This window comes from Carlito syrichta, unplaced genomic scaffold, assembly GCF_000164805.1.
Source record: "Carlito syrichta isolate Samal-C Ts95f unplaced genomic scaffold, Tarsius_syrichta-2.0.1 Scaffold305210, whole genome shotgun sequence".
Taxonomy (NCBI): domain Eukaryota; kingdom Metazoa; phylum Chordata; class Mammalia; order Primates; family Tarsiidae; genus Carlito; species Carlito syrichta.
In genome coordinates this window covers 80,037-95,628 of record NW_007249306.1, presented here as the reverse complement: position 1 = coordinate 95,628, position 15,592 = coordinate 80,037, and the positions used below count along the sequence as shown (strand labels likewise).

The 15,592-nt window shown below is 37.7% G+C and overlaps 1 protein-coding gene across 6 annotated transcripts in view; it reads right to left on the bottom strand.

The window, feature by feature from the left end:
• Window positions 1-15,592, bottom strand: part of PPP3CA (protein phosphatase 3 catalytic subunit alpha) — a 324,678-nt gene that overhangs the window by 308,034 nt on the left and 1,052 nt on the right. The window lies entirely within an intron of this gene.

The following is a 15,592-nucleotide window of genomic DNA, read 5'->3' as shown; positions in this document are numbered from 1 at the left end:
TGGCTTAGATTTTTTAAGTAGTTTTGTCCAATCCAATCAACCTTTATTATATTCCAAACACATATAAACATTCAGAATACACATATAAATTTTAAAATGTTCTTCCTGTTCTCAAGAATTTAAATTCTAATAAACTGGAGACTTAAAATAAATTGAATGCAACATGACATACACTGTATTATTCATATTTTCAGAATTCATACAATAAGAGTCAAATTCCACAAAAACATATAAAGCTCCTGCAAATCAGTAAGAAAAAGATCAACAACCAAAAAGGGAATCAGAATAATCAGACGTTCATTTTAGAAATAGAATTCTAGTGACAATGAGAGAAAAATAGTATATGGGAGACAGCACGGTTGAAAGCAAAGACACTGATGTCGGGAGGCTCCTGTAGCACTCGGTTTGAAGTGTTTAAAGGCCTGAACTGAGTGACATGCTTAACTGACTGGTCAGGTGGTGGTAATATCACCCAGAACAGAAAACCCAGAACAGACACCTTACTTTATTTCCACCATACCCACCCACAGCAACTGTTTTATATGGGGTTTAAGAGACAGCCCAAGGGGTAACCCCTTCAGGTCCCCTCCCACTGTGGGAGCTTTTCTGTCCTCTCAATAAATCCTGCTTTCTCACTAAAAAAAAAAAAGAGAGAGAGACAGCTCAAGAGAAAAGACTAGGTTACAAACACAGATGTGCTAGTAATCAGTCTATAAGTAGTAATCAACACTATTAGTGTACAGAGACAAGACCGCATGAAAGAACTTATAAAGGAATAAAAGAATATTAACATTTAGAATTCAGTCAAGAGGAGCTGACAAGTCAAAGAAAAAGAAATCCATGAAAGCCAATGAGGACAATGTTTCAAGAAGAAAGAAGTGTCCTATCATGTCAAATATCACAGAAAACAGCAATTGGACAGCCTTTGCCAAACTGTATCACTGGAACAGCAGAGACTGTCAAGCTACTGTACAAGGGACCTGACAGTGGATAGGAGGTAAGGAAATACATAGTTTAATGCAAACTACTTCTAGAAGTAGAAAGCTTGGCTTTCAAAGGAACTGTCCAACAACAAAACCCTAATAACTAACATGTACTAAGGACTCTTTCTCAGCAAACACTAGACTAGGCATTTTAAACAAAATTCCTCTCATCATTACAACAACCTAGCGAAATTAGTGTTACACATCCAAATTTTACTAAGAAAAATGGATTCAATATCACCAGCTACATAACTTGCCCACGAACACACAGCTAGTCTATGACAATGCAGGATTTAAGTCCAGGTTTTGTCGAGCTGTAAACGAATATGCTTTCCACACCATGATGCCATCTCCTCACCACTGGAAGTACTGGGCAGGGGGAAGAGTGGCTTGCTAACCATCTAACAGTAACCTTTTTTTTAAAAAAAGATAATTGAACTAGTTTACTTCTAAGGTAATTTCCACTTTTAATAGCCCATGATTTCTTTCTTTTTTTTTAATTGGAGCCTCACTCTTGTCGCCCAGGCTGGAGTACAGTAGCATTCTCACAGCCACCACAGCCTCGACCTGCTGGGCTCAGGTGATCCTTCCACCTCAGTCTTCCAAGTAGCTGGAACTACAGACAAATGCCACCACATCTGGCTAGTTTTTTGTTTGTTTGTTTGTTTGTTTGTTTTAGAGAGAGGTCTCATCAAGTTGCTCAGGCTGATGTCAAACCCAGGGACTCAGGCAATCCTCTCACCTCGGCCTCCCAAAGTGCTGGGATTACAGGCTGAGCCACCGTGCCCAGCCATAGCCTGTGATTCCACTGCATATATTCTGCTCACAGATGAGTTAATTATATTTGCTACAGAATTTCAGATATAAATGCTCATCCCTCCATTTGAAGCATCTCTTATGTCATCATCATTTTAAAATAAGCTCAAGGTTCTAACAGTCCTCTCAAATTAATATTGTTATAAATATACATTGTATATACTATAAGCTCCCAAAGATTAACATCGGTTACTTTTATTTTTGCCAAAAATTAAAGGACAGTCTATGAAGACAGTTAATCACTCTCATTTCTAAACTCCCACAGCCTGTAGCATCTTCTCCTACTAGAATAATTATAATTTCCTGTGATTTCCTTTTTCCTCCGAGGCTGAACAGTAACCGTCAGATTGCCTACTTTATGTTAGGTCCTAAGAATGCAGTGCAGAGCCAGGCAAGCAATGGACACTAAATTCTGACACATACTTGGACAAGATGGAAGGATAGATGAGTAGATGAAGGGTTTGATAAGTCAAAGAAATATCTTTTCAACAGTCATTTTACACTCAACCAATTCATCTATTCACCAACTGGGAATTTATATCATGAAGGAGGCAGTATAGAAAATTGAGTGATACTTTTTTTTTTTTTTGAGCTGGAGTCTCACTCTGTCACCCAGACTGGAGTGCAGTGGCCACTCCCGGCCACCACAGCCTCGACCTGCTGGGCTCCGGCGATCCTTCCGCCACAGCCTTCCAAGTAGCCGGAACTACAGGTACGCGCTACCACGCCCGGCTAATTTTTTTTTTTTATTATTTACTGTAGAGATGAGGTCTCGCCAAGTTGCCCAGGCAGGCCTCGAACTCGTGGGCTCAATCTACTCACCTCAGCCTCCCAAAACACAGGATTACAGGTGAGCCACTGAGCCCGGCTGAGTGATACTTTCAAAAGGATGGGATATAGATCTAAAAAGAGGCATGAAAGTTCACTCTCAAAAAATGCTCCTAAATAACAAGATTTTCCCTAAATTCAACACTACCACAAGAGAAGAAAATTTAAATTAGTCAATTCAGGAAATTATGGTTCTTTTAAAGTAATCATCTCTTTATTATTTTTATTTTATTTCGAGTTGGAGTCTCACTCTATCGCCCAGGCTGGAGTGCAGTGGCATGCTCATGGCCTCATGGCCACCCCAGCATCAATCTGCTGGGCTCCGGCGATCCTTTCGCCTCAGCCGGCGATCCTTTCGCCTCAGGTTTAAGCTACCATGCCCAGCTAATTTTTGATTTATCGTAGAGACGAACTCTCGCCAAGTTGCTCAGGCTGGTCTCAAACCCACGGACTCAGGCAATCCATTTGCCTCGGCCTCCCAAAGTGCTGGGATTACAGGCCAAGCCACTGAGCTGGGCCAGTAATCATCTCTTTAATGTTTAATTCTAAAGTGAACAAGTTCCATCTATAATGACCATGTATAAATGAATACATAAAATAACAAAAAAAAAAAATCAGTTTTAAGGGCCAGTTACTTTTGAAACGTCAATCAAAAAAGGTCAATCTTATCCTAAATAAATAATTATGGAAGTTCTGGCATGTCAGCCCCTGGGAGATGTTTAAGGAGAGAAGGTTTCATAAAGCACTTTGAAATCACCCAAAGGTGCCTACCTAAATGTTTCAAGATCTATTCAATTTACAGAACTGGCTAGCAAAGACATATTCTCCCATCACAGGTCTCAACCCTTTTTTTCCTCCAGAGATACAGAGAACATGACATTCACTTGCACAAAACACTATTATGAATGAATCCAGATTCTTTTTTCCTTGAGTTGGAGTCCATCACCCAGGCTGAATTACAGTGGCACACTCACAGCTACCCCAGCACTGACCTGCTGGGCTCCAGCGATCCTTCCACCTCAGCCTTCCAAGTAGTGGGAACTACAAGTGCATGCTACCACGCCTGGCTAATTTTTTTATTTATTGTAGAGACGAGGTCTTACTATGTTGCCCAGGCTGATCTTGAACCCTTGGACTAAGACAATCATCTCGCCTCGGCCTCCCAAAGTGCTGGGATTACATGGCTGAGTCACCGCACCCAGCCATGAATCCAGATTCTAATGAACTGCCATCAAAGGTGTTCATGGATTTGACACCAGTCCGGGCAACTTGGTGAGACCTCGTCTCTACAATAAATCAAAAAGTTGCCGGGTATGGTAGCTCACACCTGTAGTTCTGACTACTTGGAACACTGAGGCAGAAGGATCGACCAAGTTCAGCAGGTCGACACTGGGGTAGCCGTGAATGTGCCACTGCACTCCAGCCTGGGTGACAGAGTGAGACTCCAACTCAAAAAAAAAAAATGTTTAGGGAAATACACTTTACTTTCCACTGTGATTAAAATAAGATCAAGCAGACTGCAAGTTATAGAAAATGCCCACCATGACAGCTGCAGCTCCATCCCTTCAAGTCAGAATGCAAGTGAAAGAAACATTTTAAGGGTTGAACTGAACCCAGCCTAGTTTACCTATAGGTATTTTAAAATAAGTCATTTGCAAACTTCTGTACGTTGCTATCATTAGCTGTTAATAACTCACAGCCGAGTGTTAACACAGCACTGTGCCGTGACACCATAGTTGGAAGGCACAGGCCTCCTCCAGGTTTCAGTGAAACTTAAACTAGTTGTCAAGTTACAATCGAATCTACTGGGTGAGCCAAATTCAATGGCCTTAGGAGCTGTTTATCAACAACCTTCAAAGACTGGGCACAAGTAACAGCAGGCAGAAGAGGCAAGTTTGGCTCTGGTCAAGGGAGTTACTGAGTTGCCTTTGGGCCATGCCATGACTTGAAAAGTAAACAAGGAAAAAGTAAACAAGTCTGTCTCTCAATTACCCCACTAACACCACCATGGTACCATGCTTTCATCCTGTCTTTATTACTCGTCTGTGTTATAAAAGAAAAGTGAAAGCAATACCTTTAGAAAGTCACAGTTAAAATGTATCTGCTATCTAGGTTTTCTGTAAGGCTCCTACTGATTTGACACTTTGAAGCTGCAAAGGGCCTGGGTAAAGATACAAGTAAAAGGGAATTTCCATGGGAAAGGCATGACAACTAAGAGCATCATGACAGTGGCAAGTCTCATTCACCCAAAGTATATCACAAGATGCTAGGGCCCACCTATAAGACTTTTGAGCTCCAGGTAGCTTTACAGGGAAGCATGAGGACACAAAAGGGCAAGGCAAGAATACTAAAAAAAAACTGAGCACAAGGTGCTGAAGGTTGCAAAGCAAAAGGTTAGTCAAAATGAACTTTTGTTCACGTCTCCATTTTCAAGGGACTCCAACAACCTGAGTTTTGTTAAAAGGAATACTTCTAGGATGAACAAGGACCTAGAAACTACTCTATGTGAGGAAAAGCTAGACAACTTATGAACAAGAAAGCTGTTCTTAATATCAAATGAACTCTCTCGTGGAAAACAGATAAAGCTAATTCTGTGGAACTCTATAGGACAATGCTAAGAAAAAGGAATGTGTATTCGGAGCATTAGAGTATGATTAAGCATAAGAAAAATTCCTTGCATAGATGACCAGGATGGTGTGAAAAGTCCTTGGAATAGGGAACTCCCTCTTAATGGATGTGTACATACAATGGCATCCATCAGGGAGGCTAGACAGGGAGTTTCTCATTGAGGATGGCCTGAACTAGAAGTCTGGTGCACCTTCTAATTCTAGGAGTCTGATTTGTTTATTATGCATAAATTCAAACATGAGCAAGTATTAGAGAAAAAAGGTTTCCCCTAGATCCTCCAATTCTTCTCCCTAGTACAGAGGACTGGTTCTGGGATAGACAGAAAGTTATATCTCCAAAGTTCCTTCCAACTTCAAAATATAATAAATTTAGGTAGATTATTCTTGCACATTTATTCTTTCACATTTACAACAAAAATAAATGAGAATCATTTATTCTCTCCATTCAAAAGATGCCCATAATCCATTCACATGTTAAATACCCCTGACGAGTTAAAAAAATTTTTAATTTTTTCACCTAATTTTCTTGTTTCCAAATATTGTCTTCTCTTCTTCAGTTGATAGGGGTGATGGACCACATCTGAGTGTGCTTCACTGTAGAAAGAGACTTTCTAATACTTGAAACCTATAGTTAAATCACCAGTCTTTTTTATTTAGACTGAATAATCTCTCAGTTCCTGTCATAATTTAAAGTCCCTTAATCACCTTGGAGATTTTTTTTCTTAAACATACTCCAAAATTTAACACAGCCATTTCCAGAAAGGCATGTGGAATGAGACAGAGTACTTAGGGATAATTCTGACCAGAGGTGAAGGCAACTCATATTTCCCCTGGTTGCTGAACGCAAACTGACAGAAGTTGAAAATGAGATTTTATGTAGGAAACTATAGTTTCCCTAGTCTTCAACTCCTTTAAATATTTCTGAACTAGGGAGAAAACATCAATCTTGGCCCATCTAAGAGACTGGAAATATTGCTACAGAACAATAAAACAGAGCTTAGAAAGCCTCAGCTGGCCTACTTCAATCAGAAGCCATGGGACTAAGTCTGAGCTAGTGTAGGTTCAGCAGTCATCTGTAAGGGTAGACTGACAACAGGTACCTCGCTATATTGTCTCCCAGTTGGTGTGGATTCCAGACCTGAGCTTTTCTAAAAACACTCACCATGCAGACATGCCATCAGGAGAACTGACTCATGAGCAGCCTGTACATATGTGCTAGACCTGAAGATTTTTTTACTGGAATATACACAGTAGTCATCTCCTATCTGGGTGTCCAGTATGTTTTACATCTCTGTTCTAATTTCAAATCTTATAAATTTTTATTCATTTGGATTTTCACATTGTGAGGTCTAATGTGGGCCTCCCAGATGCTTACAACACAGTTCTCCTGCAACTGAGTATCATTACCAGTCTTCCTGAGAAACAATCAGTCACCTTTCAGAAAAATCAACCTACATACCTTTTGACTGATACCAATCCACTGAAAACCAACCACTCCCCGTGGGAAAACCACTCTTGCCAGTTATACTTCCACAGGGTGGCTATTGAGCAAATACCATATAATCCCACTTAATAGAGTATTCAAAAATTCATGTGAAAACATACTTCTACAAGGATTGGTATTTAAAAATCAAGAAACTCAGATGTTTGTGAGCTGATAATGATTTAAGATTTACAAAAATTCAAAATAAAAGTGCCCTATAATTTAGAACTTTAAATCCACCTTATCATTTATGTTATTTCTTTAACAATCATGTATCAAATGCCTATTCTATAGCAGGCCCTGTGCTAGCCCTAAATACAAAGATAAACGGAACTCCTCTCCCCAGGGCTTCCCACTTCTTAAGAAAGACAGGTAGACAAGTAAACAAATCATCACAGTCACATGCTCTTATAAAAGTGTCTTGAAAAGGAAGAGGCTCAGTTCCTTTACTCCAAGTGAAGGTGTCAGGAGATGCAGATACCAGAGAAGATGGCATCAGAGCTGACAGGACTATTGTTATCCCAATAACTAGGCCCACACAGAGAAAGTATGTGTATACTTTAATAACATTAAACATACATGAACCAACAATGCCAAATGTACCATTTTTTAAACGAATGTCCTTTGTAAAAAGCAAATAAAAAATAACAAACTTGAAAGCTTTACTCAGGTTCTGTCATTTTAAAAGAATGTAGGTCAGACTCTGTGGCTCAGGCTGTAATCCCAGCACTTTGGGAGGTCGAGGCAAGTGGATTGCCTGAAGTCACGAGTTCGAGACCAGCCCGGGCAACCTGGCAAGACCTCATCTCTACAATAAATCAAAAATAAGCCGGACATGGTTGCACGCACCTGTAGCTCCGACTACTTGGAAGGCTGAGGCGGAAGTATCACCAGAGCCCAGCAAGTCAATGCTGGGGTGGCCATGAGCATGCCACTGTACTCCAGCTGGGTGACAGAGTGAGACTCCAACTCAAAAAAAAGAGAGAGAGAGAATGTATTGTACTTTTAATTTAATTTGATTTTAAAAAGCATAGTTTCCAAGATGTTTAAAAACAAATGTCAACGAATGGCTCAAAGCCTACTTACAAGAACACTAGGAGTCAGCAGACTTAGTGCCACCATTTTTTTAAACTTCTCATAGTCCATGTATCTTTTCACTGAATATCATCCAATAACATTTTGGGGGCCAGAGAAGGGCAAGAGATCATGCTGGAGAAGGCTGCATTTCTGGATTACAAAAGCATTATCAAAAATGATAAACTGCATATAAACAAAGAAAGTAGTTTTTTTTTCATTTTGTTTTATTTTTCCATGAAATTTGACAGGCCATTTTCTCTCCAAGTCCAATTCTGGTCAATAACTAAAATACACAAATCACCCAATAATCAATCACTGAATAATTAACAAATCTTTTCTCACCTGTCAAAAAATAGATCAGCCTAAAGAGAAATACAACAAAAAACTGAAAGCTTTTAAGTTCAAGCTAATAAGCTAAATTGAAAAGAATTTAGCCTTTTAAATTCAGCAGGCATAAAATCAGTTCAAATGACCAAATAAAACTGCTCTCAATCTAATTGTGTTGCCTTATTAATGCCTCCTTCTCATATTCTTATTAATGTCTTCTTCTCATTCCCTGATTGGGCTAGAGAAAGAAGCATTCCAATTTACCAGTCACCATATAGAACCATTTACAAACAATCAGACTTAATATAATACTCCAAATAAACACATTACTTGCCTCCATTTATTGCTACAGGAAGCACAAGAAAATTTGCGATGCCCAAATCATTCAACAAGAATTTACCCAATACATAATAAGCAAGGCATTGGGCTAGGGATCAATGGTCCAATGACCATATTTTCCAAACTAAAACTAAATAAGCATATTAATAAATAATTTTATGCAACTTCCAAGTACGAGGGGAACCCCCAAAAAAACAAAATTATCTTTTGGAAGGTGGGTCCTTTGTAGTACAGGCTTCCCCCACGAGGTAAGTGTTCTAGGAACCTATTAGCATTAGTGTATCAGCTAGCATTGTTGTGAGAGGCTTCCTTCGGCATCAGTGAATTTTTCTGAGGGATTCTCTGGACGCATTAGCTCATTTTGTGATGGACTATTTACACAAACAACCTGCCCACACTGTGCTGAGTGTTCAGCAGTTTTTGATCAAAAACAGCATGACCCCCATACCTCAATCTCCCTATTTACTTGATCTTACTGCAAGCGACTTATTTTTTTGTTTCTCCAGATGAAAAAGTCCTCAAAGAAAAACATTCTGCCAATGGAAGATGTGAAACAAAAAATGACAGAAGCACTAAAAGGCATCCAAATGGACGAGTTCAAAAACTGTTTTGAGCAGTGAAAAAAGCTTCTTCATAGATGTATGGAGAGTACTTTGAAGGTGACAAGACAAGTTTAAACATGCAAAAATAAATACACTATTTTTTATAAATAAATTCCAGGTTTTTTTGGCCGCCCCCATACACGCAGCAATCTGAGAGGAATGAGTTAGACACTGAAATACTAGAATTTTCAAAACAGTCTAATGTTACATAGAAACAACTAAACATTGTAAATAAGAACTAGTAACTCTTCCCAACAAAAGGAAAACTAGGACAATAAAGTCACAGTAGAAGGCCTCTCTTTAAGAATCTTAGAGATGTTGAAAAATAATTTAATTTAGTTCTATATAAATAAAACTCTCTCTCTTTGAACTGAAACTAACAAACATTGTAATGCAGTATGCCATCATCTGAAAGCAGTTATTATAAATCCCTCATATCTAGTTGCTATACTCATTTGCAGATACACACAAAATTTCCAGATGCAAGAGATTGAAGTTCACAGAAAGTCAAACAGACCATCTTTTAAAATAGAGTCAGAGTATATTTTGCTGTGAAGCAAAAGCATGGATTAGGGAAATAAAAAGAAGAAAAATGCACTTATATTCCTCTCTGTGATGTTCTCAAAAAGAATCCACCTTAATTCCAAAAGCATGGCATTTTAATAATTTACTGCCACTTCCTCATTCAGGGTTTTTATTTTTTAATATCTAAAGCTTCCAGTATCTAGTGCACATTTGGTAAAAAGGATTTAAGATCCCAGCAATTGATCTAGGTCCTCATGCTGATAGTCCATCTGATTTAAGCCATTATTTGGATCACCTAACCATGGAGAAATATAAAATTGCTACTTGACTTTTCATATGAAATATAATTGATGGCGTCATATAGAAAATGGAAGTATTGTAAAACAAAATGAATTTAAAATGCTGAATATGTCAAGAGTACAAAGGATTTAATTTCCAACCAAAATCCTGTTTTGGTGCCTACATCATTCCCAACTGATGACTATATTAAAAATAGGGATGAAACATCTAAGAAGCATCAGCTGATATTTTCACCTGAGCTTTCTCTAGAAATTAACAAAATCCTCAAATCAGAGCAATACTGTGGATCACTATCTGTAGTTCAGATAAAGAGGCTTAGGATAGCACCCTTCAAAATAAAAATAAATAAAACTCCTTTGCAGGAGAGTATGCTATTTCAATTATTCTGTATATATTTACCTGAATAGAAAACAATGTTTAACAGTTCTTCTTTAGTGAACTTTATGCCAAGGTAAAACCAGATTATAACATTTATCACCAGAATTTTACATGTCTGCTAAACACAGAAATATAAAAGCTTCTTCTCCAAATCATTTTATATATCTAGTAATTTAGTTTTTTAAAAAGGGAAACAAAATGTGATGACATCTTAAATATATCACAAGAAGTGACAATTTTCAAAATTATTTTCAAGCAAAAGGAACTTATTTGCTAAATAAAAGAATCTGCTTACACTTACCTGCATTCTGTGCCTACCTGTGACCATTTCATCTATTCTATCTTTATTTATTTAACTATAAAAATAAATGTCATTATAAGCTATTATTTTAGACTCAAGGCACTCATGGCTTTCAGTATTAATGGTTCTGACTATTCTCAGGTGATCTGAAAATACATAACACACTGTCATTTGCAATTCTGTGTCAGCAGTGACTGGATCGTTACTAGGCAAGTAGACCAAGTGAAACCACTTACCTTCCCATATCCCATTTGATAATCCTCTGATCCTCACAACTGAATGGTGGATGCAATTACTGCCCATTCATGTATAGGGAAAGTAACCTCTGAAGTTAGAATATACGAAAGTGGAATTACAGAAAGTTGGAATTCAAGATCTCACCATATCTCTCTTGAATATGAAAAGACTACCACACCAGAAAGTTGTTGAGAAAATTGACAAACGATTTTTTAGTAATTATCAAAATTCTGTATCATTTATCTTCACCATTCTTCATAATTCTAGAAGTATATGTTTTCACACAACTTTCAAAATGGTCATTTAACCAGATTTGCTTAAAGGAGAGTAACTCTGGAAAAATGCTATTTCCAATGAGGTCACTCTAAATGGATCCTTTATTTGGTTTTATAATTAGTTTCAACTTTACACATGGCTGACACAAAAAAAGATAAGGAAAAGTATACGAGGCCAATTATAAACGTTATAAATGCATGTTATATCAAGGTCATATTTCATATCTCTCAAATTACCAATAAAAACAAGTAATAAAGAAACAAATAAATTTTAAAATGCCAATTTTTTAACAAACAAATCTTAAAGTAAACCCCATTAACCAGATTGTAAGAAGTTAATTTTTCATATTTTAAATGAATACCTTAAAGTATATTGCCCTTTTAAAGGGTTCTGTCCCACACTGTTCAAAAAGACTATTATTTTTTTAATTGTTGATTCCTACTGACAGCATTTTAGAATCACTGGAATTCCCCTGGATCCCAGTCTCAATTGTTGCCTTAAGTCTTAAATTTACAGAATGTTTTTACAACAATGCACTTGTGTTATGTTTACTTCATAACAGTACTGAAAGGAAATATTAATGAATAGATTGACCTAACTTGTAATTAACAGCATGAATTTGCATACTATTCACTAAGTCCAGAAAAGAATTTGTTCTCTTTATATTAACCATGTTAGAACCATGTTGTTTACAGTTTTAATTAGATTAGTGGATCCCTTTCGTTACATCCGGTTCTGATGTTAAACTTTAGCCACCAAACACTGGTGTTTAATCACAATAAATGTAATGATACTGATTTAATTGAGGTTTCAGTATACATGGAAAAAGTCAACGGATGGTAGCAAAAAAGTCAGTAAAATAAATTCACAATGAGCTCTTTTTGGTACACCACAAAGGAATGGCATTATTTACTATTCCATTTCAAGACGCAAACTGACAGTTATTACCAATGTAGGATATTTTTGTTTTCTTTTTAAGTCATATTACCAATCTCACTCAGCTAGAAATACTAGTTTGAATTGTTATTTACCGAATTTTCACTTAACTAGCACCTTCTTGTTTATATGGTCTTAGATATCTTTTCAGAATTTTCTTATATGTACTTTGTTTACACAGAGTATTTAAGCTGGTAATACACATGGAAAAACAGCTCATTCCCTATAGACAAAAGCAACCTTACACAAAGTACAACAATGCTTTTTAGAGACTCTGCAAAACTCTTCCAGAAAATTTGCCCCTCAACAAACTGTTGTGGTATCTAAAATTTCTACCATTAAGATCAGTTTGCATTAAGGTAAAAGTCCCATCACAAAATACTTGGAGATGGGAGGAGAGGGTAGTTCAAGAAATGTAACAAAGCCACACACACTCATTATAACAGTTTAATTTTCTCCAAATATGTTTAACTAACACATAGCAAAGTTCTACAACCAGTAGGGAATGTTAGGGTGAGGAAAAAATTCCCCAGGCAGGAGACAGGCAAAGAGAAATTAAGAAAAGCCTTCATTTGGAACAAGGTCTGTAGAGCACCACTGCAGAGAGAAATATCAGACAGGGGGGAGATGATCATCAGAGAGAAAGTTGAGCTAGTAATTCTTCTATTTACTGGCATCAGTCTTTTACCTTGTAGCTATGTAATGTTTTTTTAAAAATATAATATAAAGCAATAAAATCAAATTATTCTGATTTCTAACAAACGGCATTACTAAGATGTCCCTATACTTCCCATTGTTTTAGTACAAAAACAGTCCAAATGAAATAGTACCTGTTTTGCTAGATGAAATAATTTTTTTAGGTACTCTACGTGAATGCTTTTCAACTCCACTACCATTATCCTCTTTCATTTTGAAGTTTTAGAAAACTAAGCAGTATTTCTGAATACACGCTACAAATTCTATAAACCTCAAAAATGACACAGTTAAGACTTAAACTCAACCTACTTCTTTGAAGTTGCATTCTGAAATCTCAATTAAGAAAGCAGTCACATCATCCTATTATTACAAACAAAACCACAAGTATGGCTTTATTTGTACATAGCAATTTGTTATACAACAAAAGCCAGGTCACACTAATGAAGTTAACTGTAAACAAGTGTAATGGCATGCCATGATAATAATGATCTGAATATTTATTTCCATATACATGTACATATATTGTAAATACTACTATACATACTTTATAGAAAGAGAATCTTAAGGAGCACAAATACTTCCTCAAAGGTAATCCCTTTTCTGCATCAAAGAATGAGTTAAAAAAAGGCTACTGAAGCCGGGCTTGGTGGCTCAGCCTGTAATCCTGCGCCTTTGGGAGGCTGAGGTGAGTGGATTGCCTGAGCCCATAGGTTCAAGACCCGCCTGGGCAGGTGAGACCTCCTCTCTACAATAAATCAAAAAAATTAGCCGGGCGTGGTAGTGTGCACCTGTAGTTCCAGCTACTTGGAAGGCTGAGGCGGAAGGATCACCAGAGCCCAGCAGGTCGAGGCTGTGGTGGCCGGGAGCGGCCATTGCACTCCAGTCTGGGCAACAGTGAGACTCCAACTCAAAAAAAAAAAAAAGAAAGGCTACTGAGATGAAGTTCTAACAAAATTTCGAGTCAAGTCATGGTTTCATAAGCTCTGTATTATCTAATTTTTGCAAATATGACAAATCATTTGATAATGTTTCCCATTTAATATACATATACTTTCCACTCATTGAGCAGAAATTTACATATTCAAGGAGAAGTGTTATTTCACAGAAGCCTGATAATCAAAATAGATTATCATCTGAAGTAACTAACCATCAAAATGTTATGTCATAAAATGTTGAATCCAACCTTGGAAAACCAACAATATGAAGTCTACAAAAAAAGTATAAGAAAAACGCAGCAGTGTACCCACCTTAAAGAGGATTAATCAATAAAACTTTTTTCTATAAACCAAATTTCACATTTTACATTTCACATATGGATCCCACCCAAACAAATGCAAAAGTAACATTTCCTATTTTGAATCAATTACCCACAGTTCTGTAAAACAAATTTCTGAAACGATGAGTGGATGTGTGTACTTACAATAAAAAATCATTTACCATACCATAGCACTAGGAAAAAAAAAAAGGCAAGGCAAAGTAGCCACAGAATAAACAGGCTCTTCCATATTAACTGGTAAAGACACCAAGCCAGAATGTATGAACAATTATTTTTACATTGTTCACCTAAGGACAACTTTACATTTACATTAAGAATCCACGTTCTGTGATTTAAAACAGGGAATGTAAACTTATGTGCCCACATGAGCATTTTTTTTAACCGCCAATATATTTACCGGTATCATCTGAACTGTAAAATTGTACATTGTTTTAAAAATGGGTGATCTTAACCCACAGATTGGAGCTACATCTAAACTTCACACGTTAAGGAGATAGTTATTCTCTGATATTTCAGCAAAAGGTCCTAATTCTTGAAAATGTCAACAGAAGCCTCTAATGCAAAACATTGCTCTTTTGAATAAATTTGAATTGGTTGTTTATAGGAGAATCCATGCCTGCAGATAAAATAGTTGTGCATTTCTGTGTAGTTCTATTACAAATCATTTTTGCAGAGCTATTTTCTCGTTATTGTTATGGGTCTGTGAATCCTGCACTGAAACTGAAGCAGGAATGAATCCAATACAACCAAAACAAAAGGTATATTGTTCCCTCTCGAAAAAGAGAATACAATTTCCCTCATCACTACTACTCACACAAAAAAAATTACTTTTAAAACTCAGCAAACCAGAAAAGAGAAAGGATCATTTCTGAAATCCCAGAGGGACTTGTGTATCATGGTCTTTAGGCTTCTGGGTTACTTCACCTAAGTGCTTATAGTCACGATGCAAGTGACTTTATGCCTTGCACTCTAGTTATATGCTCTGGCCACATTAGACACCATCTCTGTTCTACAGATACAGACAGATACATACATACATACACATACACACACACACACACACCCCCAACAGAGGACCGCTCTGCGCGTGGCCGATGCCCCTCCCTGCTTTGTTAGGTGTCCTGACCCCAGGAATAAGAGATACTATTTAATCCAGGCGGATCTGCCATGCTGTCTCATCCCTTCAGGATTCTCAGGATGGTTCCTCCCCCACTCCACCTCTAAGGTGGATACGAGGAGGACGGTGGATAATCCCATTCGACAGACAGGACGATCACTGCCTGTCCCCTTCCTCAACTCATGCATCTCAGTTCCTCTTTGCCAGCAACCCTAGATCCATCACAGTCCCGGGGTGGGGGAAAAGAGGTAATAATAGAAATTAAATAGTCCGTTACAAAAAGGGTGCCGGGGACATGGAGAAGGCGGGCTGAGTGAGGCTGCCACTTGGGAGGTGTGCACGAATGGGGAACCCTTCAAGAGCAATGACAGGTCGGCGAGGGACAGCCGGCAATGGCGAGGAAAGCTGAAGAACTGCTCTTCCTGTCTTTCTTGGGGCGTGCGGGGGGCGGGGGGCATCCCGGGGCGG